Source organism: Schistocerca americana, chromosome 6, assembly GCF_021461395.2.
Source record: "Schistocerca americana isolate TAMUIC-IGC-003095 chromosome 6, iqSchAmer2.1, whole genome shotgun sequence".
NCBI lineage: Eukaryota > Metazoa > Arthropoda > Insecta > Orthoptera > Acrididae > Schistocerca > Schistocerca americana.
Window position 1 is genome coordinate 142,190,499 of NC_060124.1, and position 26,235 is coordinate 142,216,733.

At 45.0% G+C, this 26,235-nt stretch overlaps 1 protein-coding gene across 8 annotated transcripts in view; it reads left to right on the forward strand.

The window, feature by feature from the left end:
- LOC124619437 (dystrobrevin beta) overlaps positions 1-26,235 on the forward strand; it is a 611,344-nt gene that overhangs the window by 228,284 nt on the left and 356,825 nt on the right. For all 8 annotated transcript variants that reach the window (XM_047145819.1, XM_047145822.1, XM_047145818.1 and 5 more), the window contains one exon: positions 26,101-26,164. The gene's annotated coding sequence lies outside the window, so the exon portion shown is untranslated. The remainder of the gene's footprint in view (positions 1-26,100; positions 26,165-26,235) is intronic.

Sequence of the window (26,235 nt, forward strand, 5' to 3'; positions counted from 1 at the left end):
TACTAGAACTGCCATCTGATTACATTTTCACGCAGTTTGGCTGCATAGATCCTGAGAAATCAGTACCCAGAACAACCACTTCTGGCCTTGATACGCCTGGGCATTGAGTCAAAGAGCTTGGGTGGCGTGTACAGGTACAGCTGCCCATTCAGCTTCAACACGATACCACAGTTCATCAAGAGTAGTGACTGGCGTATTGTGACGAGCCAGTTGCTCGGCCACCATTGACCAGACGTTTTCAATTGGTGAGAGATTTGGAGAATGTGCTGGGCAGGGCAGCAGTCGAACATTTTCTGTATCCAGAAAGGCCCGTACAGGGCCTGCAACATGCGGTCGTGCATTATCAAAAATGGCTCTGAGCACTATGGGACTTAACATCTCAGGTCATCGGTCCCCTAGATCTCAGAACTACTTAAACCTAACTAACCTAAGGACATCACACACAACCATGCCCGAGGCAGGATTCGAACCTGCGGCCGTCGCGGTCGCGCGGTTCCAGCTGAAGCGCCTAGAACCGCTAGGCCACCAGTGGCCGGCCGTGCATTATCCTGCTGAAATGTAGGGTTTCGCAGGGATCGAATGAAGGGTAGAGCCACGGGTCGTAACACATCTGAAATGTAACGTCCACTGTTCGAAGTGCCGTCAATGCGAACAAGAGGTGACCGAGACGTGTAAGCAATGGCACCCCATACCATCACGCCCGGTTAATACGCCAGTATGGCGATGACGTATACACGCTTCCAATGTGCGTTCACCGCGATGTCGCCAAACACGAATGCGACCATCACGATGCTGTAAACAGAACCTGGATTCACCCGAAAAAGTGACGTTTTGCCATTCGTGCACCCAGGTTCGTCGTTGAGTACACCATCGTAGGCGCTCCTGTGTGTGATGCAGCGTCAAGGGTAACCACAGCCATGGTCTCCGAGCTGATAGTCCATGCTGCTGCAACGTCGTCGAACTGTTCGTGCAGATGGTTGTTCTCTTGCAATCGTCCCCGTCTGTTGACTCAGGGATCGAGACGTGACTGCACGATCCGTTACAGACATGCGGATAAGATGCCTGTCATCTCGACTGCTAGTGATACGAGGCCGTTGGGATCCAGCAGGGCGTTCCTTATTACCCCCCTGAACCCACCGCTTACATATTCTGCTAACAGTCATTGCATCTCAACCAACGGGAGCAACAATGTCGCGATACGATAAACCGCAATCGCGATAGGCTACAATCCGACCTTCATCAAAGTCGGAAACGTGATGGTACGCATTTCTCCTCCTTACTCGAGGCGTCACAACAACGTTTCACCAGGCAACGCCGGTCAACTGCTGTTTGTGTATGAGAAATCGGTTGGAAACTTTCCTCATGTCAGCACGTTGTAGGTGTCGCCACCGGCGCCAACTTTGTGTGGATGCTCTGAAAAGCTAATCATTTGCTTATCATAGCATCATTTTCCTGCCGTTTAAATTTCGCGTCTGTAGCACGTCATCTTCATGGTGTAGCAATTTTAATAGCCAGTAGTGTAATAAGCACATCGCACAAAAAAATACATTCAGGAAACACCACACTAGTACCGCCTCTAGCCTTCATATATCGCCTCAGTTCTGCGAGGAAGCGAATCCAAAAGTTTTCTCAGGTACGCCACATCCAACTGAAGCCACCAGCAATTGCTGCGTTTCATCCACTGTTACAGAGCCCACGAGTGATTGTGGTAGGATGATTTAGCGGACCAGTCGCGTCCCGTAGTGTTCATCAAACCAGGAGCATACGCATGCAGCACTGTGAACGGAGCTGTTGCAGTACCCATCATCAAAATGTAGAAGGAAGGTCCACATCTGATGAGCGAGAAGTTGAGCTCAACATCCTTCATCCTTGTTCACGTTAACCATGTCGCTGCACGAACACCCCCCCCCCCCCCCCTCTCCCAAAACATCACGGAGCCGCCACCTCCTTGAATTGAACTACACGCTTCACACACTTCAGCAGTCGGTGCACTCGAAGCCCTGCGTGATTTAAAAAGACACAAAATCACACTTTGTCAGCTGCTGCCCAACTTCTGTGATACAGAGGGTGCTTATTGTAACACGCTACTTGAATTTTGGTTGTTTTGTAAGGAAGTGCCGGACCTTAAGGGACTGAACATCGTAGGCAACTATTATACATATAAGCTTTCATTAATACCATAGGAGTTTTCTTATTACCATGCAGTTGACTTAATTAAAAAAATGATTAAGCAAAATTCTGAATATTAATTTTAACCAGTTAAGAAAGAAATTTTAGATTACAAGCAAATGAACGGCTTTGGCTTCCTTTCTTAAAAGAAACGTAGATAAAAGAAAGTGAAGTTCAACAGAAATTTTTCAACCTTTCGAAATATCAATGACGTAATCAAATTAATTCATCATAGAATTTAGAACAAACATGGCAATTTGAACCACAACAGCAAAATAAGAGGGAAATATTACAAATAAGGATATGCTCGGCACTAGTGGTATCGGCCAGACATCACCGGAAAATTTTGGGACGCCTTAAACCTGGAAGAACTGGGAACTCCCGCTTCTGCAACACACAGTAAAATATCCTTTAAAGCGTATGCATGTTGATACAAAAGGCCATTGGAAATATAAGAAATACAAAGCACACATTAGTTACAAGCTTAAAGCATTCTTTAGTTCCCCATTAACTTTAACCCCACGGCTACAACTTAAGATAACTGGCACAAACCAATAGCCCATTTAAAATTTGCTTACCGAGGGGCCCAAAGAATCAAACCATTTCTCCCAAAATGAAAACAGCCTTTCACTCCACAACACACACAAGTAGTATATAAAAAATGATTAATGAAAATAAGTTACTAGAGCAAAATGTCAGTTCGGTCCCAGCGAAAGAAAACGATTCAGCAATTACCACATCGAACATAATCAGCAAGGACAAGCTATAAAAAATTTGCAGCTTTTTACTATTTAAACGATCCTAAAGGCCAAATTGTGCGGGGTTATCAGTCGAGAGGCTGACAGTCAGCTTCACCGAGTAAAACGGCTAACATGACGCGTTGCCCAACATTTTGAGAAGATTAAGCAACTTGAAAATCGCCAAGCAGTATATTAAAATCCGCTCATCAAATAATCGGAGGCTGTGACGATGCTCAGACACAGGTCAGGGCAGAACCGTACAGCGGCCATAACGGGCACAGGCGCTACTAAGGCACAACCGATAGCAAGAAACATCGGTGGAAGACTGCTGAAAACCCTGATGGGTTGGCGTGAGTTGTCAAAGCCCGTTCGAGGTAGCATTCCTCGCGTACCCATGGCGTGGCCGGCACGCCTCGACTCAGTAAGGGACTGTGGACGCGCCGCTGCCTGCGCCGCAGAGCCAACTCCGCAAACAAGCGTACTCGGGCCTGCCTCCGTCCTCCTTCAACCAAGCCCCCTCAGAAACAACCGAGAGCCACCGTCTTTGCTCGGTGCCCCAGAACACTTCCGCCTCGTTTAAGCGAAGATGTCATTTACGGCGTGTCATGACAGTCGATGGTCGTGTCACGGCTGAGTTATAATTAAACTTTCGCTACTCTTTGCCAGTGTAGACGTAAAACTATTTACCGTATGGGTGCCCAACTTTATAGGGATAATGGTCAGATTGTGCGCTGCAGGATTTGTGTTGTTAGTGGTGTCAGTGTCACGACTTGCCAGTACTGGTACAGCGAGGTAGGGTTGAAACTCAAACATCGGTGCGCGTCACAGTTGCAGTCAGTCACCGTAGATCTGGACAAGGTGAGCAGGACCTCACTCTAAAGCTGTTTTATCAAAAGAACAGCAGCAGTGCTGCTGATCTTCGCGAGCTTTCATGCATTAAAGGAATACGAAGAGTACCGAGCGAGGTGGCGCAGTGGTTGGACACTGGACTCGCATTCGGGAGGACGACGGTTCAATCCCGCGTCCGGCCATCCTGATTTAGGTTTACCGTGATTTCCCTAAATCGCTCCAGGCAAATGCCGGGATGGTTCCTTTGAAAGGGCGCGGCCGACTTCCCTCCCCATCCTTCCCTAATCCGATGAGACCGATGACCTCGCTGTCTGGTCTCCTTCCCCAAAACAACCCAACCCAATACGAAGAGGTCCTCTTTCTGCACTGGGGTTGAAGTACATGATTCGGAAGTTCGAATTAACTGGCGATTTGCGAATTTCTCCTGTAAAAGGCCGACGGCAAGTTGCGCCACAAATTGTTGAAGTTACTGTTCCCTTGGCTGACATTGCTGGACACAATGTGCGATTTTCAAGCAGTGGACGATCTGTCACGGCAGCTGAACATTCCATGGTCCACCGTGCGAAGAACGCTGCATACGATTCAGTATGCCAAATTATACACCTATCAACCGTCTAGTATGCAAACTTGTTTTATTTGGCTACAAGATTCAGCGTTTTACTACCCCATCTTCAGGCCCTTGACCGACAGATGATGGTTGAAGTGATCGCTATAGCAAAAAATCTACTAATTCCAGTATTGCTGGCCCCTGCTTTGACCAGAACCGAGGTAGAATCTTCCTACACGTCGGTCAGCGGCCTGAGGATGACGTAGTAAAACACTGAAACTGGTAGCCAAATAAAACAAGTTAGGAAATAGACGGCTGAAAGGTGTTTAATCTGACATCCTGTATCGAACAACCGAGTCCCGCGACCATATCTAAAAAGATGAACATTGTATTGTATTGTATGCTAACTGGGGGCCTAGAAACGCCGGAGAGACTCCGTCCCTCCACAACCCTACGACGACTCCGCAGTTCACTTCACACCTCCGCCGCCCCGCACCGAACCACTCTTTCAGGGTTATTGTGCGGTTCGGCCTCCGGTGGACCCCCCAGGGAACGGCTCACACCAGACACGAGTGTAACCCGTATGTTAGCGTGGTAGAGTAATGGTGGTGTACGCATACGTGGAGAACTTGTTTGCGCAGCAATCGCCGGGGCATAGTGTAGCTGAGCCTGAATAAGCGGAAGCAGCCAGCATTCGCCGAAGCAGATGGAAAACCGCCTAAAAACCATCCACAGACTGACCGGCTCACCGGACCTCGACACAAGTACGCCGGGCGGATTCTGCCGGTGACCAGGCGCTCCTTCCCAATCCGGAAAGACGTACTTTAGACCGCACGGCCAACCGGGCGGGCAAGATGAACATACAGAGGCTGCATACAATTGTGCCGCAGTCTCTAGTACTGTTCCCGGCTGTTGTGGATGCAGATGTCCGTCACTTTGAGCAAAGTTTGTAACCTGGGACTTATAGCACACAGTTAACAACTTTTACCCTCTCGTGTGGAAATTAAAATGAGGTTTATACGGTATTTCACTTCCGCATGACCTTACAAATGTTTCCACAAAGTTTCATTGTCCTACGATTATATGGTTTTCATGCGGTCCTTCTCAACTAGCGTTAGTTAAATTATAACCGCCCTGTATGTCCCCTTAAAGACGTGCAACTTACTGAACTGCTGACCTGCTGCGAGGTGCAAATGCTAATACACGCCGTTCGTTAGCAGCGTTCACTCGGAAAGAGATTGAGACGGACCTCATTCACTCTTAGGGCGTGACACATGTCCCTAGTCAGCATCGGTTAGGATCTCTCACACGGATGCGAGTGGTACATCAATCCTTGTAGATACGGTGGACGATGCGCGTTGATACACCAACAAATCGCGGTGCGCTCATCTGTAGCACGTCCAAGCAAGACAGCTCTTTTCTACACTGTGCTACGTTTCCACGTCAACCCATCTTTCTGCGCTGATTCCGCACAACTGGCAGTCACACACGCACCGCTTCACTGCCACGGCTTGTGTCAGCGGTAAGAGGTCTCATGGCGGCCTGGCGCCAGGTGTATGCCAACTACAGCGTCTCCAGAGCGGCCGGTGTGTTGTTTTTAGAGTAGCGTTTCTCAACCTTTCTGAGGCCATTGTTACCCCTGAGAGCAGTGAGATATTAGCTAGTTCCCCGCACCTCCGTCAACAACATTAGTGCATAACTAACTTTTAGAATGAAAAAGAATTTTGTGTGGACTCTTTTTATCTTTAGAATGACGAAAGGTAGTTCGTGTAAGTGTTCTATTATGTGACCAACTATTGGTTCTGTTTATTTCTAACAACCTTTTTTATAGAATGATGAAACACTTAGCAGTGCATCGCTAGTGCTGCCTGTAACTCCTTCCAGAAAGAAAACTAACTATCCACGTTGAGGTTAGACATTTGTTACAAAATAATGCTTCCTCTGAACCACTCCTGTCCCTAGCGACTGTTGCTTCAGCCACACACTACACCACCATGTAAAAGCAGGCGAATTAAAATAGGTGTACTACACTTATTGTTTGTAAACTACTTCATTGCAGGACTCATTACGTCTGGACTGGTAAAAATTGGAAGACTGGTTGCCAAAGCTTTATGTCTGACAACAACAACAACAACAACTACTACTACTACTACTACTACTACTACTACTAAATAATAATAGCCGGCCGCGGCGGCCGATCGGTTCTAGGCGCTACGGTCGCAGGTTCGAATCCTGCCTCGGGCATGGATGTGTGTGATGTCCTTAGGTCAGTTAGGTTTAAATAGTTCTGAGTCCTAGGGGACTGAGGACCTCAGAAGTTAAGTCCCATAGTGCTCAGAGCCATTTGAATAATAATAATAATAATAATAATAATAATAATAATAATAATAATAATGTCACGCTTGATCAAGCTCCTCGTCGCTTTCCATTTTTACCAGACATAACGTCTGAGAAAGGAAAGAAATAATAATAATAAATAATAATTTGAATGCCCTGCAGCAATTTAGTAATCATTAAGAAGTTACTGTGGTGTCGTGTCGTAAATTAGATGGATGATCTGTCACCAGATGAATAGTGAAGCAATTTGTGATCCATTGTGAGAACTAACAACAACTCAGAAGGCATTTTAATGAGATATTCGAACATATCTGATGCATGTCTCAATTCTACAGCCATAGATGCATGACGCAAAGTTTGTCTGTAAAAAGTGGACTATGTGGGAAGGTTATGTTCATAAATTTGTATCATAAGCTTTAACCTCACCCAAATTGTGTCACGGGGTAATGGTCGTGTTTGAAAGAAAAATAAGGACTGGTAACTTAGTGATCACTATTACAGTCTTACGAAATAGTAATGATAATGATAATGATAATAATCTTTAACAAAATAATTTAGCATCGTAACCGTAACACAATCGAATTCTTGTGTTTTTCTCCTTAGAAAATTTCATTTTACCCCTCACAGGATAATTACCTCCAGGGTGGGAACCACTGTTTTGGAGACTGTCTAAACTTTTTGCGTACTGGGCTACTCGCTTTGACGTGATGGTCTCATTTTCACCTGATATAGATAGGTGTATAACTGACAATGACCTTAAGAAGAAACTTTTGAAAGGTTACTGATGATCAATAACAGTATACTGCTAAAAATGAGCAAGCATAATGTCTTTCTACAGGATGACGCTTATTGCTGAAACAACTGGTTTTCGGTTATCTATCTTTTCTCCACGTCAGTTTAACCTGTCTGTTAAAACCTCTCCAAATAACCGGTTTCTGAAGTAACCGATATTCGATTTTGTATTTCTGTTATTTCCTGTGATAAACGTAGAAATAGATTGAAAAACTTTGACACTCTGTTTCAAGATACATAGAATCAAAATATTAAATTAAATAGGCAAATTAAAGAAAACTTAGTTCGTCCAGATCCGCTGCTTTTGTGGAGAAGTGTGTGTAAGTGGTTGAATACTACTAAAAATGACGTATTTTCATGTTTTCTAATTTTTTGAAACTCTGCTCAAAAATCATGCAACCATAATACTATTTGGGCATTAGGAATAGTCAGTGCTAAAGGGTGAAAACTGAGGTGGGATAACACTGTTTTTCGTGTTAGTTTATCCCTTTTCAAGGCCTACAAGCAGATAAAGGTATATTACAAGCAGCAGATCAGCTACGACCTCTTTTTATTGTATACTATGAATCAATTGCTAAGTTTTTAATGTATTACTATTGCCATAACTTCCTTCTTTTCTGGCACGTCATAGAAATAGCAGACAAATCTTCGATCTTTTAAAGCAAATGTAGCATTTTACTTTCAATGCTACGTCACTTCGTTTCTAGACTAGACTAGGGTTGGTGCCATTCTCCAATACAACGGATATCTGACGACAGCGAGAAAATACCGTTCAGACCAGGTGGCGGCAAGTCATGGGTGCTGCACCTTCACGCGTATCTTAGACCACGGCACTTGGCAACAGGGCCGTTAATGTCTCAGCAGTGCTGTACCAATTCTTATGCCGCTTGTTTGTTGCTCGTCTCTGTCGGCGTTGTAATTAAAATAACACTGATCGCTGCTCCAAAAAAAAAAAAAATAAATAAATAAATAAAAAAACATCTGTTACAACCATTACCAAAAGAATACCGAGAAGTAGTGGTTATTCAGAACTAAAACACCCGTGTCGGTTTTAACGGGGCTGTTCTTTCCATCCCTAATACAAACCCCCCGTTATTCAGAATTTATCTACGAGGAAGAAATTGACGATAATGTGCAATCTGTCGCATCTAAATGATTGCTACATTGTGATCATTGTGGTAACTTTATCAAGTTTCTCTTCCCTGTCAACAGCGATTTACTTTTTTTTTTATATGGGTTTATTCTTGACAGCGTGTCCATAAAAGATGTGTACACAGCATGATGCCTCGGCTAACTAAGTATTGTAGCACTGTTGGAAAGGTATTCCACCAAAACTAATGAAAGCATATCTTGACGTAATACTGGTTGTAGCTCGTAGCCGAAACTAGAGGACTGTTTACGGATGACTGACAACACCTAACCTCGTTCTTCAATGGTGTTTCCCTTCGTGTCCGATTTTGCCAGATATCCACCAATCTTCTTTTCCACGCAAGATAAATATTGGCTGGGTAGAACACGTCTGGCAAAAATAGGAGTTAAATGCTTAAACACAAAGAGTGTATTTACTTAGGTTGGCGCCGTTGGTGGCGTTTGCAAGTTAATCAGCTGTGATTCTCATGTGCGCACGGAATTAGCACTCTCTTAAATTACTGGTGAAACACGTTTGTAGGGCAGAAACAGACCGTTCTCGTACTGCGACCAAAAATAGCTCCGGATTTTCAGGAAAATCTTGTCTTCACACTGTTACTGAACAGATAGATGATTCGTCATGGCCCATTTACATTTGCATATTACGGCTGCTGATGGTACGTTAGTAATATGGAGTAAAAGCTGTCAATGAGTTAGTATTTTTGAGCTCTTTGTTAGTTCACTGTAAAACACCGTCACACAGGGTGTTTCTAAAACATGTATCCGATTTCACAGCACTACTCGTTCTAGATAAATGAAGACAGAAATTTGGATTGAATGTTAACATACATTACGGGTACAAAGTTTTTTTTTTCAAAAAAATCGTTCAGTTTTACAAGGGAGTATCTTTTACATTCTAACAGGTACAAGCTTGTTACTTTTTACGGTTACTGGAATTCGCAGAAATGTTCACAACAGTAGGCAGGCAAGATCTAAAATTTGCCCTTTTTAATATGTTTCCGTGACACTGGAAACGAGTCGTGCCTCACAGGCTCAGGTTTTCCAGGAGTTACAGAAAATAGTGTATATCTCAAAGGAAAGATAACTGTCTACTCAGTTTTTCTCAAGATACTTACAGGAAAACAAATGCAATGTAGATCTTTTCATATCTTTAAATAATGATCTTAAATAACATTCTTATATCTGGATGAATGTAGTAAATCTCCAAAAACCACTCTCAGATTGGTATGTAGAAGCTGTTCTTAAGAGGGCAGTACTGAGTCAAGACGGTCTTCGTCTCTTCAGTTTGACATGTGATGATAGCCATGCCGACAGAGTAACAGCACTTGTAACTTGCATGATGCATGGATCAATAAGTTTCCCCCCGTAGAAATGAGGAAAAAACTAAGTTACGGAGAGGACATCGTTTCGATAGTGAAATTGTACACATTTTCTTTCTTAAGAGACAGAAAATTGTGTTGCATTTGCATGCTGAAACACTGATGAGCCAAAACATTATGATCACCTGCTTAATAGTTTGTTTGTCCGTCTTTGGAACGAAATACATCACTGAGTCTGCATATCAGGGATCCGATAGTTTGTTGATAAGTTTGTGAAGGTTCAAAATCAAATGGCTCTGAGCACTATGGGACTTAACATCTGTGGTCATCAGTCCCATAGAACTTAGAACTACTTAAACCTAACTAACCTAAGGACATCACACACATCCATGCCAAGGCAGGATTCGAACCTACGACCGTAGCGGTCGCGCGGTTCCAGACTGAAGCGCCTAGAACCGCTCGGTCACTCCGGCCGGCGTTTGTGAAGGGATGTGGCATCAGACCTCTACGCACAAGTCATGCAATTCGCTTAAATAACGGGCTGCTGATTTACGTGTGAGTTGATGGCGACCGATAGAGATCCAGATGGATTCCGCAGGATTTATATCAGGAGAATTTGGTCGCCGAGACATCAACGTGCGCTCACTATAATGGTCCTCAAATCACTATAGCACTGTTTTGGCTACGAGTCGCAGACAATTGTACTGCTGAAAAATGACATCGCCCTCGGGGAAGACATCAAGCATGAAGGGAATGCACGTGGTTCGCATCTTTCAGCGTGTCTTCGATTAGTACCACAGGTCCTATGCAAGCGCAGAAGAATGTCCCCCATGGCATAATACTACTCCCACCAGCCTGCGTCCGTGGCGCGCTGCACGTTTCGAGCCGCCGTTCACCTCGATGAAGGCGTTTGTGGAGACGACCATCGTCGACCAGCATTGTGCTCTTTCGGGAGAGATGCCACAGATCACCATTTATCCCACTTTAAAGAGCAAACAAGCCTGCGAGCCCCACGTTCTGTGAAGAGTCGTGGACGTCCAACCATTTAGCGCCTAGTGGTAGTTTCACTGTACTACATCTTTCCGCAGATGCTCAAGACAGGAACACGTGAACATTCGACCAGCTTCGCCGTTTTCGAGATACTCGTTCACAGGCTCGGCGTACTAATAAACTGCCCTTTGTCAAAGTCGCTTATCTCAATGGATTTCCCCATTTGCAGCACATAGGGTGATCGCCCGTCCATGTGTGCTACGCTTACATACTTTTGTTACCGCGCCACGTGGCCGGAACGCCATCTGGCGGCATCCAATGTCGCGGTGGGCAGTGGTCATAATGTTTTGGTTTATCAGTGTATGAAACATAAATGACCATACAGACAGTATGACGCAGGCTCAATTTTTTCAGGGTGTACTAGGATCGCTCTGTCAGGTAGAATTGAATCTAGTCGCAGTAGTCCATCATGGATATGGTTTGTTGTACTATGGCAATCAAATTGTGGAGCAGGGGAAAGGGTTATCTTCGAGTGGGTCGGTGACGGATGTCGGGCAGATCCAACAACAATATTTAAGCACCGCTTGTGAGCCAGGAGAAGCTATTCTGGCTACTGGAGTCAAATGCCGCGTTGGGGATTAAACTGGTCTCCAGCTCGGTGAGGGTTGTACGAGAAACAGACAGAGAAGAGTTCCAGGACTTTATTTCGACTCTTCCGTAAAGCTTGGCGTCCTCTTGGACTGCATAATAGCGCAGAAACCGCCACCGCTCCCACAGAAATGCGTAACTTCTCGCGAACCAGCATGATAACCAGCCAAACCCAAATCATTAATCGATTTCAAAAAATGACAGTCTAGGGTGTTTTTAAATGAGTAGTGCAGCTTCAAAAAATTAATAATTTATTTATTGCTTTCTGCGGGCAAACTTCACAGTATAAGCAGCGGCAGCTGGCCAAGTTTTTGAAGCACTACCAGCTGTTTGCTTGCCACGATTACTGCGCAGATATAGCGCCCGTTTCCAAGATGGCGTCACAACAGGAAAAGCCTTTCTGTGTGCTCCGTTTTGAGGTTCCATATCTGTAATTACAATGCAGTGTGAGTTTCGTACACGGTTTGGGGAAGAACCACCACACAAGAATAATATAGGTGTATGGTACCGACAGTTGGTGGGAACCGGTTTCTTGGTCGACCTCGTGTGTCTGATGCAAACGTCGCAAGGGTGCTGGGGGCGTTTCATCGAATTCTTCACATGTCACCTAGAAAGCAAACAGGAAGTAGTTGATGCCAAACATTAAGGTATGGCAGGTGTCGCGTAAGTGCTATTTTTTAAAACAGTACAAAGTGGGATTAGTGCAGGCGCCTACACCGTCAGACAAAGTTTGGAAACCTTGTTGTTACCCCAATTGATCAACAGTTTTGGTGATTTCATTTTGCAACTGGACGGTGCTCTGTCCCATTTTCACAGGAATGTACGAGAACTACTTAATTGTGTTCTTCACCAACGCTGGATTGGACGTGGTGCAACACGAGACAACAGCCTTGTCATCTGAGCTACCCCATTCGCCGGATTTAACACCCTGCGATTCCTTTCTGTGGGGGTTTGTGGAAGACTACTTTCATGTACCACCAGTGCCCGCGTTCCTCGAGGAAGTGTGTGATCGGGCAAGCGTGCACTGCAAACCATCACGGGCGACATACTACACCGACCATAGGAAGAATCAGATTCGCGTGTATGTGTGTGTTGTTTGATCAAGGGTGCATGTATTGAAGTATTGAGATTAATGAATCGAAAACGTAGACAGTTGCCGCTGCTTATTCTGTAAGATTTGTCCATATAAACTAATAAATCGATTTATTATTAATTTTTAAGATCGCACCATTTATTTATAAACACTCTATTTTTCGTGGCGCTCAGCTGTGCTAAATCTGCGGTTTCGTATAATTTCAGTCGTTCATGGATATGCGTGATAATTCTAAAATGAACAGTATATCTATGCTTTCACTTATGGACGCCTGTGTCTCCACAGGATGTATGGCAAGTATCCAGATGATTGTCAAATTCGCCACATACTTCTGCGGCATGTCTAGAGTCACTGAATTTACACTCATGTTGCTCTGTGGCGTCGCAGTTGGCCCAAATTTGGTGGATGGGGACAGACAGAGCCTTTCACAAACCGACGATCCGACGTTCAGGTAATGAGATGGTGGAGTGCCGTACAATCTGCGAAAATCACGTCGCACTGTTGTAACTGAATTGCACCTGTTGAAACGCAAAACTGCTGTTGTTGATTTGTTACCGTCAGCTTTCAATAGTAGTGGTTTGATGGTACATAATGCATAGGTTGCTGAATCGGTAGGCTGTATTTTATTCGTTGTTTTTGCGATGATCGCTAACTAGCAACTGTGCTGACGCGCCTTTCCAAGCGTGGTGTAATGAAACGTTGCAGCAGATAAACATATGCAGGGGACACCTCGTAATTTTAGGCCTCCAGCCCCGGGGACTCAATCAACGGAATACTCACCTCTCGGTTGGCGCCCATCTGCCCCACCTTTTATTTCTGTGTTTCTTTTTTGCGTCATTTCGCGGGAGACACACTTTGTACGTGCCAAGACCCCTGCGGAGTGTCAGTTTGCTTTCATTACGTATAATACCAGGCTCCCCTGAAATTACAGGACCAAGCAGATAGCGTGGACTGTAAGCTGGTTGGTCGCCGCCCGTTCTGTCAGCGAAAAGCTGCCAGTACTGCGACACCAACTAGACACGTTAACCTCTTGACACGGGCTTACGAAAATGACTGAAGTACCGTTGTGCCAGTGAAAACATCTGCTTTTTGCTGCTCGGTTTCCTTGGAAGCTTATTACCGTTATAAAGAAAGACATTAGCGGGACTCAAGATGCTGTAAGCGCATGGAATAAAACCTCAACATTTTCGCTTCACTTTTTGAAAAAAAAAATTGGACTTCATATGTGTTTCGTTTTGAGATACTACTGGTCTACTCTTTCACAAGTATTTATTCGTTTTGTTTCAGCTAAAGTTAGCAAAAGGCAACAAGTGTGTAATTGTTCGAATAGGCCTTCTTACAAACGCTTGCCAGATTCGCGAATATCATTTCTTACGTTCTGTGGACTGTGATTAGGCTTTACATTCTTGTTTAACTTTTACGCACCATTAAAATATAGCTTTCTACAATAGAATATAAATTGTGTAAGACCATAAAACATATGGACGATGTCAGATTTAAAATTATGTTGATATACACTCCTGGAAATGGAAAAAAGAACACATTGACACCGGTGTGTCAGACCCACCATACTTGCTCCGGACACTGCGAGAGGGCTGTACAAGCAATGATCACACGCACGGCACAGCGGACACACCAGGAACCGCGGTGTTGGCCGTCAAATTGCGCTAGCTGCGCAGCATTTGTGCACCGCCGCCGTCAGTGTCAGCCAGTTTGCCGTGGCATACGGAGCTCCATCGCAGTCTTTAACACTGGTAGCATGCCGCGACAGCGTGGACGTGAACCGTATGAGCAGTTGACGGACTTTGAGCGAGGGCGTATAGTGGGCATGTGGGAGGCCGGGTGGACGTACCGCCGAATTGCTCAACACGTGGGGCGTGAGGTCTCCACAGTACATCGATGTTGTCGCCAGTGGTCGGCGGAAGGTGCACGTGCCCGTCGACCTGGGACCGGACCGCAGCGACGCACGGATGCACGCCAAGACCGTAGGATCCTACACAGTGCCGTAGGGGACCGCACCGCCACTTCCCAGCAAATTAGGGACACTGTTGCTCCTGGGGTATCGGCGAGGACCATTCGCAACCGTCTCCATGAAGCTGGGCTACGGTCCCGCACACCGTTAGGCCGTGTTCCGCTCACGCCCCAACATCGTGCAGCCCGCCTCCAGTGGTGTCGCGACAGGCGTGAATGGAGGGACGAATGGAGACGTGTCGTCTTCAGCGATGAGAGTCGCTTCTGCCTTGGTGCCAATGATGGTCGTATGCGTGTTTGGCGCCGTGCAGGTGAGCGCCACAATCAGGACTGCATACGACCGAGGCACACAGGGCCAACACCCGGCATCATGGTGTGGGGAGCGATCTCCTGCACTGGCCGTACACCACTGGTGATCGTCGAGGGGACACTGAATAGTGCACGGTACATCCAAACCGTCATCGAACCCATCGTTCTACCATTCCTAGACCGGCAAGGGATCTTGCTGTTCCAGCAGGACAATGCACGTCCGCATGTATCCCGTGCCACCCAACGTGCTCTAGAAGGTGTAAGTCAACTACCCTGGCCAGCAAGGTCTCCGGATCTGTCCCCCATTGAGCATGTTTGGGACTGGATGAAGCGTCGTCTCACGCGATCTGCACGTCCAGCACGAACGCTGGTCCAACTGAGGCGCCAGGTGGAAATGGCATGGCAAGCCGTTCCACAGGACTACATCCAGCATCTCTACGATCGTCTCCATGGGAGAATAGCAGCCTGCATTGCTGCGAAAGGTGGATATACACTGTACTAGTGCCGACATTGTGCATGCTCTGTTGCCTGTGTCTACGTGCCTGTGGTTCTCTCAGTGTGGTCATGTGATGTATCTGACCCCAGGAATGTGTCAATAAAGTTTCCCCTTCCTGGGACAATGAATTCACGGTCTTCTTATTTCAATTTCCAGGAGTGTACAAACATCAAAAATAGTTTTTCATGACCCCGGTTTCCAGAACTCCTGAAGACAGATGTTGACTGTGCATATTGTATCACACACACAGTCCGTTTGGCTGAAGACAGACGTTGACTGTGTATATTGTATCACAGACACAGTCCCTTTGGCTGTTCAGAGATGTCACTAAACCCGCCCAAAGATGTAAATGACCATGCATGAGCAGCGCCTATTAGACGGATGGGGTCCGACAGCCGATAAGTTCCAGTCATTCCACCAGGAAGGAAGAACACGGCTCGTGTTGTTTGTAGTTCAACTATGCCCAGACGGTCAATATCGCGGTTCTATCGCGTCCGCATTGTTACTTTGTGCCAGGAAGGTCTGAAGTGTCCAGGTGTCTCGTAGTGAACCAAAGAGATGTTGTTCGGACATGGAGGAGATAGAGAGAGACAGGAACTGTCGATGACATGCCTCACTCAGGCCGCCCAAGGACTACTACTGCAGTAGATGACCGCTACCTACGGATTATGGCTCGGAGGAACCCTGACAGCAACGCCACCATGTTGAATAATGCTTTTCGTGCAGCCACAGGACGTCGTGTTACGACTCAAACTGTACGCAATAGGCTGCATGATGCGCAACTTCACTCCCGGTGTCCATGGCGAGCTCCATCTTTGCAACCACGACACCATATACCACGGTACAGATGGGCCCAAACACATGCCGAATGGACCGTTGAGGATTGGCATCACGTTCTCTTCACCGATGAGTGTCACACGTTCCTTCAACCAGACAATCGTCGCAGACGTGTCTGAAGGCAACCCGGTCAGGCTGAAACCCTTAGACACACTGTCCAGCGAGTGAAGCAAGGTGGAGGTTCCCTGCTCTTTCGGGGTGGCATTACTCGTATAAGGGGCGACGAACGCTGCTGGTGGTCATGGAAGGCGCCGTAACGGCTGTACGTTACGTGAATGCCATCCTCCGACTGATAGTGCAAACATATCGGCAGCATACTGGCGAGGCATTCGTCTTCATGGACGACAATTCGCGCCCCCATCGTGCACATCTTGTGAATGACTTAATTCAGGATAACGACATCGCACGACTAGAGTGGCGAGCATGTTCTCTAGATATGATCCCTACCGAACATGCCTGGGATGGATTGAAAAGGGCTGTTTATGGATGACGTGACCCACCAAGCACTTTGAGGGATTTACGCTGAATCGCGTTTAGAAGTGGTACAATCTGGACCAACAGTGCCTTGATGAACTTGTGGGTAGTATGCCACAGCGAAAACGGCCAAGCATCACTGCAAGAGGACGTGCTACTGGGTAATTAGAGGTACTGGTGTGTGCAGCAATCTGGACCACCACCTCTGAAGATCTCTCTGCATGGTGGTACAACATGCAATGTGTGGTTTTCATGAGCCATTAAAAGGGTGGAAATGATGTTTATGTCGATATCTGTCCTAATTCTCTGTACAGGTTGCGGAACTCGCGCAACCGAGGTGATGCAACACTTTTTTTGGTGTGTGTATTTAATCATTTAGTTCATTATGCAATTTGTCAAAATTGAGAAGCTGTCACACATTCTCATTTTTCATTGCAAATGATGACGTGCGAGTTTTAAAACAACAAAATATATAAGGCACAGTTTCATCCAGTGAAAATAGATATTTCTCTCAGAAAATTGCGTGCTGGGGCCATCTATAAATTTATGCAGGCTATTCGTACGGCATTTCGGAGTTATGTGCGCTGAGTTAGTTTACAGTCCAATTAATATAATTCAAAGTAAAAATAGCTACTTGTTAAGTATTTATTTCCGGTGTTATTTGATAACAGAAGTGTTTTGTTTGGTAAGTGCTTGGTTAGATAATTTGTTGCAGTGGTGCTGGGCATCAACTCACTCATCATCTTAACTTCGTCATATGTCTTTTCTGTTCTGTTTGCTTGCATATTCAGTACATTTTGTTTTTATTATTAATAGGAAATTTATTTCCTTGTATGAATGTTACTTATTCAATAACTTCGCTTTTATATTAACATAATTCTAGTTAGTGTCTAGTAGTTTCAAACTGATGCTAAATAATTGTACTGCTCTACGTGCTAAGTTATTTATTTTAGATGGATAATAAAACTGTTACATGGCATCATAATGTTGCATTATCTCTGTCACTTTCACTTACTGCCGTAACTAAGAAAACAGGTCTGTTATAAAGAGTGTTGAGGCATAGAAGCACCGACAAAAGTTTGATACTAAAGAAGAATATTTTAGTTGTGGAGAATCGCGGGTTGGGGGCCTTTTGAAGATCGCAGAATCATAACTTGCACGATGACCATTAGTAGCACAAGACAAAGTAATTATTTATAGACGTGTTGGATATCGGAAGAAGTCTTGAACGGTTTTGCGTAAAGGAACTAAGTAACTAAAATATTCTGAACGCGAACTGGATCAAACAATCTGACTTCTTTGGTGAAGCAGGATGAACGATATTGCTATAAGAGAGACTGATCAATGCCCATAAAGTTGTATATGAAATAAAACTGTTTTCAGATAGTAATATTTATAATTTCGGAACTGAACCTAAGTGCAGATGCCATGAGTATAGGATACAGTGCACGGGTCAGTTTACATGCAGCTCGATTTAATAGCCAATTACTTGTCTGCTGTAACGAACCTTCTTTCGTTCAATTATAATTCTAAAATACGTTGGGAGAGGAGGGGGTTGCAAGTGGGGAAAAAGGTCAAAATGCCCCCTCCCTTCACATTTAGGTTATTATGTTTCATGTGGGGACCCAAAGACAATTGAACCACTGTCGTAGAGGCGAGAACGAGTGCGGGTGTACCGGCTGGTGTCGGACACTTGTCAATCTGTGTGTGTCGCCGACCTGGTACAGCACGTGGTTGGTGTCGTGTGTATGTGACCGCATAATTAATGCCTTATACTACTACACTGGCCGAGAAAGCAATCATTTCTTTAAAAAAATAAACGGGCATTAACTGGTAACGCGTTTGCACCGACCAGTTGGTGCTTCTTGGGTTTCGGCTTAATAAGCGGCTGCATGTGTGTTGTTAACGGCCCTGACTATGGCACATGCAACTGTGCTTCTGGTTAACACTTTGAGGATCGGCAGCTTAGACACGCTCGTGGTCCAGTGGACCGGCCATTTTTAGCCGTTTTTGAAATGTCACTGGCACGCTTCTATTTAAGATATCTTGAAACAGAATACATATTATGAAAGAGCAGTCTCTAAGGTGTATTTTTAACGTTTATTGCCGGCCGGAGTGGCCGAGCAGCTCTAGGCGCTTCAGTCTGGAAGCGCGCGACAGCTACGGTAGCAGGTTCGAATCCTGCCTCGGGCATGGATGTGTGTGATGTCCTTAGGTTAGTTAGGTTTGAGTAGTTCTAAGTTCTAGGGGACTGATGACCTCATATGTTGAGTACCATAGTGCTCAGAGCCATTTGAACCATTTGAGCCAAACGTTTATTTTAATTATGTTGGTTTATGACAAAATTAATAGCAACAAACATGAAATGTATAACTTTGGTTTCACAAAAAAAGCGTTTTTTAATTTTGGGTAAATTCACTGGTAATTAGCTTCAGTGTGGAAGATTTTGAAGCATTCTGGCATGCGGAGTGGTACATTGCAGTCTTGACACCACCAGAAGGTTTCCTTCCTACCTGCTTTACCACTAGATCTTTTTTGTTTTCTCAGAGCAAACTTTACACACTCTAGTTGGACGCTCTTTCTCCTCAGTGGCTGGAGTTTTTTGTGGGAAGTGTCGTTCTAGAAGTCTGTTGCTGTGAGTTTCACTAGGAACATTGTCTAGTGCCAAATTTGTACCTTTGTGAATGAGTCCTTCACTAATTTGCCGTAGAAGAGTGGAAAGATGGCGGGTCTTTTTTTTAGCAGGAGTCCTGGTTTCCCTGTAAAAGAGAAATGCATTTTTTGCAGCCATTATAAGCATATGGAAGAACAATTTCTTACACCGTTTCATCTGTTTCCTCCTAAGAGCATAGTAAGAAATCATTTAATCACTCGTATCTTCCCCCGTTTTGTAAATATTATAGCCAAGAATGGCATCTGGTTTTCATTTTACTTTGATACCTTCCTTTGTATGAGTAGACGTGTCAGAGCTGGTTATTTTGTGCACAGTGGACAGGCATGGTACATCTGTGTTTTTCCACTTCAAACAAAGCAGATGTTCCTTCCTCATTGACACAGACTCATACCTTTTCAGTTTTTTGGAAACAATTTGGTTTGGTAGTTCTTTCCGGTTAGTCATGCATGTACCTACTGCTTTCGTTTTACGTTGCCACAAATACTGTTGGTGAACTATAAAATCTGTCCATGTCTCGTCTTTTCACAGGTAATCTGCTAGCAACCTCGTAGATAATGGTATTATGGAGTTGTCTTGTGTTCCTTTCCCAGCATATACCTCTAATCTAAGAACGTAACCAGTTTTGGAATCGCACACAATAAACATATTGATTCCACACTTGTCAGGTTTATTTTTTATATAAACCCGAAATACCACTCGTCCACGAAAACCACACATGCCTTCGTGAATAGTGAGGTCTTCTGATGGGTAGAATGATTGTTATGATTCTAATAAGAAATGATCCAGGATTGGACTGATTTTATGCATGGGGTCATGCCATTTCGTGCAGCTTTACACCCGCCCACGAATTACAAAAACTGTGAGGCTTTACCCTGTAAGTTGCTTTGAGTTTGTCATAAACAGACTTCGGATATTGTACGTCTCGGATTTTCTGTGTTTCATTGTGGAATCGGGGGAAAAAGCTCGAAAACTAATCGGGAGGAGTGGAGTTCTTATGAACTGCTGCCATTACTACACTTTTCTCTACAAATTGTGGCACAGTAGGCTGATCATCAACAAATTTCCAGCCTAATTTGGCGTCAGTAGCTTTTTTCCGCGAAATTCGTTGCTTCTTTGTTGGAGTTACAGACAGCTGTGTTGCAGCCGACGCCTGTGTTGCAGTGGCAGAGGATGGACTTTGTTCAGTAAACACCGGCTGCGCAGATGCAGGCTCATCAGATTCCTCTGCGAGATAGACGAGACGAACAGAAATAAATTTTCTGCTAACTGAAGCAATTCGAACAATATAAGTCGTCATAATAATACTGAAGAAAAACTGCACTAGACACTTGTATGTGAATCCTCTTCATTCTCTTCACATTCAGACAGTTCCCACTCAGAATCAGAAACTTCCAATTCTTCTTCTAACGCATCTAAAAAAAATTTCTCACTCAGAAAACGTGACATATTTGAGAGAAAAATTAACAAGAAACGGCAAACAGTAACGAGAACGTTTGAAACTCGCGGCTACACGTTTGTTTTGACGTAGTTCTAAAACCAGAACAAGGGAGCAGCAGTCAAGGGACGTTTAGGCAGGTATTCCACGCAGCACCACCACAGTAGCCGGCCTGCTTCCTGACGGCTAATAGGCTGAGCGGCGTGTAACAGTCGCCCGACCCATACTCGGGTGCGGTCGTTTCGAAGCAGTTCTGTGGCCCGACCTGTGCTCGGGCTCGATCGCCAAAGTGTTAACTTTGATGTTCTTAATGTGGTGGTTTTCGCTCAAATCATTCATCTCCACATAACAACGAAGCTTGAGCAACATCGGAATCGGGCCCAGTGGTCTAGCGGTAAAGCGCGTGCCGTTTCCCGGTCAGACAACGAATTTGTCATTCTCATTTAACCTAGCATTCACCCCTCTGTGATGTGGGCATTCGCGAGAAGCGAAACGTGGTTTGGATTCCATTTTCAAATGTGTGTGTCTCCTTTCTCGAAGGAGCATCGCAGACGGACTAGGTGATTTTGCTAAAATTTTCACTAATGGATACATTTATTCACGTGGAAGGTTCGTATGTGTAATTTACAATGATTTATTTCAAAGTAGCTGAAGTATGGTAAGTTAAATCTCCGCCGCGTTTTTTTTGTCGTTATATGAAGACTGTTTTAGGAGCAGCTTTGGAAGACCTAAGATCAATAAGACAGAAGGCATGGACAACATTCAGTTAGAATTTATAAAATTATTGGGGAAGTGGCAACAAAACGACTATCTACATTGGTATGAAGAATGTATGAGTGTGGCGACATGCCATCTGACTTTCGGGAAAATATCATCCACACAATTCCGAAGGCTGCAAGAGCTGACAAGTGCGAGGAATATCGCACAATCAGCTTAACTCGTGCATCCAAGTTGCAGACAATAATAATTTACAGAAGAATGGAAAAGAAAATTGAGGATGTGTAAGATGACCATCAGTCTGGCTTCAGGACAGGTAAAGGCACCAGAGAGGCAGTTCTGACGTTGTGGTTGGTAATGGAAGCAAGACACGTTCACAGGATTTACCGACCTGAAAAAGTGAAATACTGAGGAAAATAGGGTAAGCTATAGGGAGAGACGGGTAATATGTGCAAGAGGCAGGAGGGAATAATAAGAGTGGACGACCAAGAACGAAGTGCTCGGATTAAAAAGGATATAATACAGGGATGAAGTGTTTCACTCCTACTGCACAATCTGTATATCGAAGCAGCAATAACGGAAATAAAAGAAAGGAACAAGAGTGAAATTAAAGTTCGACGTGAAAAGGATCTCAGTGATAAGATTCGCTGATGACATCGCTATCCTCAGTGAAAGCGAGGAAGAATTACATGATCTGCTAAATGGAATGAGCAGTCTAATTAGTACAGAGTATGGATTGAGAGTAAATCGAAGAAAGACGAAAATAATGAGAAGCAGCAGAAACGAGAACAGCGAGAAACTTAACATGAGGCCTGATGGTCACGAAGTAGATGAAGTTAAATAATTCTGATACCTAGGCAGCAAAATAACCCATGACGAACGGAGCAAGGAGGACATCAAAAGAAGACTATTACTGGCAAAAAAGTGCATTACTTGTCTAGAGAAGTCTACTGGTATCAAACAAAGACCGTAATTTGACGAAGGAATTTCTGTGAATGTACGTTTAGAGCACAGCATTGTATGGAGGCTTGGACTGTGGGAAAACCGGAACAGAAGGGAAAGCATGTGATAAGTGATGTTACAGACGAATGTTGAAAATTTGGCGGACTGATCAGCTAAGGAATTGAGGACGATCTCCGCAGAATTGGCGAAGAAAGGATCGTATAGAAAACAATGAAGGGAAGAAGGGGCAGCAGGATAGACATGGCTTAACGCCTCCATGATACTAGTGGGAGCTGTACAGAGTAAACGCTATAGGGGAACACAGAGATAGGACTACATGCAACAAGCAATTGAGAACATAGGTTGCAAGTGGTACTCTGAGATGAAGAGTTTGGCACAGCAGAGGAATTCGTGGCGGGCCGCATCAAACCAGTCAGAAAACTGACGATCCAAACAGGAAAAAAAACTTAAGAACTTTGATACTCGCGGCGGACTGCCGCTGGAGTCGGCAAGTTCTCAGGAGCCACGATTGTTATCTGTTCCATATTTAATTAAAAGTTTTGAGTGAATTATCGTGGCAGTTTTGGCGACCGTGGAGGCGCGACCCCGTTGATGCATGGCTCGGGTTGTTATCGGGATGGGGTCGGGCAGTCGGATGACATCTTTAGACGCTGTGGTACGCCGGCAAACGGCGTGTGCTGCTTTAGTCGCTTAATTTACATGAAAACGATGATATTTGGTTATGCAGCGCTCCGTACACTCTAAATTAACGCTACAGCAGACAAGTCGTTCGGTCTAAAATACTTACCGTCGTTAGTGTTATCCGTGCGAAGCCGGGAAGGGTCGCTGGCAGATATCAGAAAAGAGCTCCGTATACTCGCCAGCAAGTCCTATGACGTCATCTCCGAACTCGCCGTCTCTGTTCCAGTAGACTCGACTCGAGTACACCACAGCCCACTCGTCAACTGAGTCTGCTGCCGGGAGCAAGTCGACTCGACTCTCTCAGTAGGTAGAGCGAGTACACGAGTTAGCAACTATAACCGCGGGTAAGCGGCATTCCCGCTACACACACACCTTTTTTTCTTCAAGAAATTTCCGCCACTAAACTATAAATTACTAATCATTTATTTCATACAGCCATAATTTCGGCTTTATATCCGTTTTAAAGTGCAAGTTGAAACGTCACAGAATTTTCGTCCTGCCTAAATGACATAAGCAAATACTTGACATGAATATTACACTCATGCTCATAAATTAAGGATAATGCTGATACATGGTGAAACAACGCTCTGGCGGGCGGTTTGCGGGTTTAAATCACCTCAGGATATGACCATGCTGTAGATTTGACCTGTGGTTGTTGCACAGTGGCGCTGGCAGCATTCCACGTACGCAGAGGTGTGTTGGTGCATGTCAGAGTATGGTGCAGCGAGTAAGTGTGCAGACGTTTTCAGACTTGCTAATGGTGACTGTGTGTTGAAAATGGTTCAAAGAACACATACCGATGATGTTAACCGCGCGGGATTAGTCGAGCGGTCTAAGGCGCTGCAGTCATGGACTGTGCTGTCGGTCCCGGCGGAGGCTCGAGTCCTCCCTCGGGCATGGGTGTGTGAGTGTTTGTCCTTCGAATAATTTAGGTTAAGTAGTGTGTAAGCTTAGGGACTGATGACCTTAGCAGTTAAATCCCATAGGACTTCACACACATTTGAACATTTGATGATGTTATGAGGGGTAGAATACTAGGGCGACTGGAGGCTGGTCAAACACAGCAACTCATAGCACGGGCCCTCCGTGTGCCACAAAGTGTGATCTCAAGATTATGGCAACGATTCCAGCAGACAGGAAACGTGTCCAGGCGCTACAGTGTACAACACCACAAGAAGACCGATATCTCACCATCAGTGCCCGCAGACAGCCATGGATTACTGCAGGTAGCCTTGCTTGGGACCTTACCGCAGCCACTGGAACAGTTGTCTCCAGACACACAGTCTACAGACGACTGAACAGACATGGTTTATTCGTCTGGAGACCTACAACGTGCATTCCACTGACCCCTGGTCACAGGAGAGCCCGTGAAGCCTGGTGTCAAGAACACAGTACATGGCCATTGGAACAGTAGTCCCATATTATGTTCACGGAAGAGTCCAGGTATAGTCTGAACAGTGATTCTCAGCGTGTTTTCATCTGGCGCGAACCAGGAACCAGATACCAAACCCTTAATGTCCTTGAAATGGACCTGTATGGATGTCATGGTTTGATGGTGTGGGGTGGGATTATGATTGGTGCGCATACACACCTGCATGTCTTTGATAGAGGAACTGTAACAGGTTAGGTATATCGGGACGTCATTTTGCACCGCCTTTTCAATGGTGCAGTGGGTCCCATCTTCCTCCTGATGGATGATAACGCACGGCCACACCGAGCTGCCATCGTGGAGGAGTACCTTGAAACAGAAGATATCAGGCGAATGGAGTGACCTGCCTGTTCTCCAGACCTAAACCCCACCGAGCACGTCTGGGATGCTCTCGGTCGACGTATCGCTGCACGTCTTCAAACCCCTAGGACACTTCAGGAGCTCCGACAGGCACTGGTGCAAGACTGGGAGCTATACCCCAGCAGCTGCTCGACCACCTGATCCGGAGTATGCCAACCCGTTTTGCGGCCTGTGTACGTGTGCATGGTGATCATATCCCATATTGATGTCGGGGTACATGCGCAGGAGACCGTGGCGTTTTGTAACACATGTGTTTCTGGACGGTTTTCTCAACTTATCACCAATACTGTGGACGTACAGATCTGTGTCGTGTGTGTTCCCTACATGCCTATGCTGTTAGTGCCAGTTTTGTGTAGTGCCACGTTGTGTGGCCCCACATTCTGCAATCATCCTTAATTTATGAGCATTAGTGTAATATATAGTAATACAATGGATGATCGGCTCGCAGTGAATATAGTTCTGTTTGCACGTACATTGATTCAGATAAACCTTTTTCGAAGACTGCTGTAAATTTATTTTAATACTTAATATCTATTCAGAGAATGTCGAACAATTACGTTGACATATACACACTTCCGAGGCGTTACCTAGATTGTAAGGACAGTACCAGAAAACATGACATGAGAATGAAGTAGAATCTCTAAATTGTAATTAATTATTGAAATAAATTGCAGAAATAAATGGTAAGCTACACGGCTCGCTGTTAACTCATAAATGCAAAGTGCCATGACCAAATGAATACTGAAACAGCGCGCATTTTTGTCGCAGGGACATAGTCATATATAAACATGTAATTACGTGTTTGAGCTGAATTTTGTCCTACACAGGATTGCTTTACTTGGCATGTCGTTTAGTTTCTGGTAGGCTATTTGCCCCCTTACATCTGTTAGTTTGATATATCTTCTTCTGCATCTGCTTATTTTCCCTTTATTTTTCTTCTCGGTTCTGTGTTATGTTTTCTTGCAATATCTGTACTGACATTCCTCTACTCTTTCGTAGCAGTTACTTTTTCTGTCATCTCCTGTGTGACCGATTCCTTCTTAGCTTCCCAACGTCATCGTCTAAAAGTTCCTGCAGTTACTTAAGGTGTCTTGTATTAATTTGCGTTCCTCTTTCCGCAGGCGCTGACAGGGCCCGGAGGTTCACCGATGCTGTGACGTCACACCGCAACCACGGCGCTACCTCGTGAGTTACCACCTGATGTTTCTTGTCTCGAAATGTTTTGTCTGAGACGGGCAGTAAAATATAAGTTATTG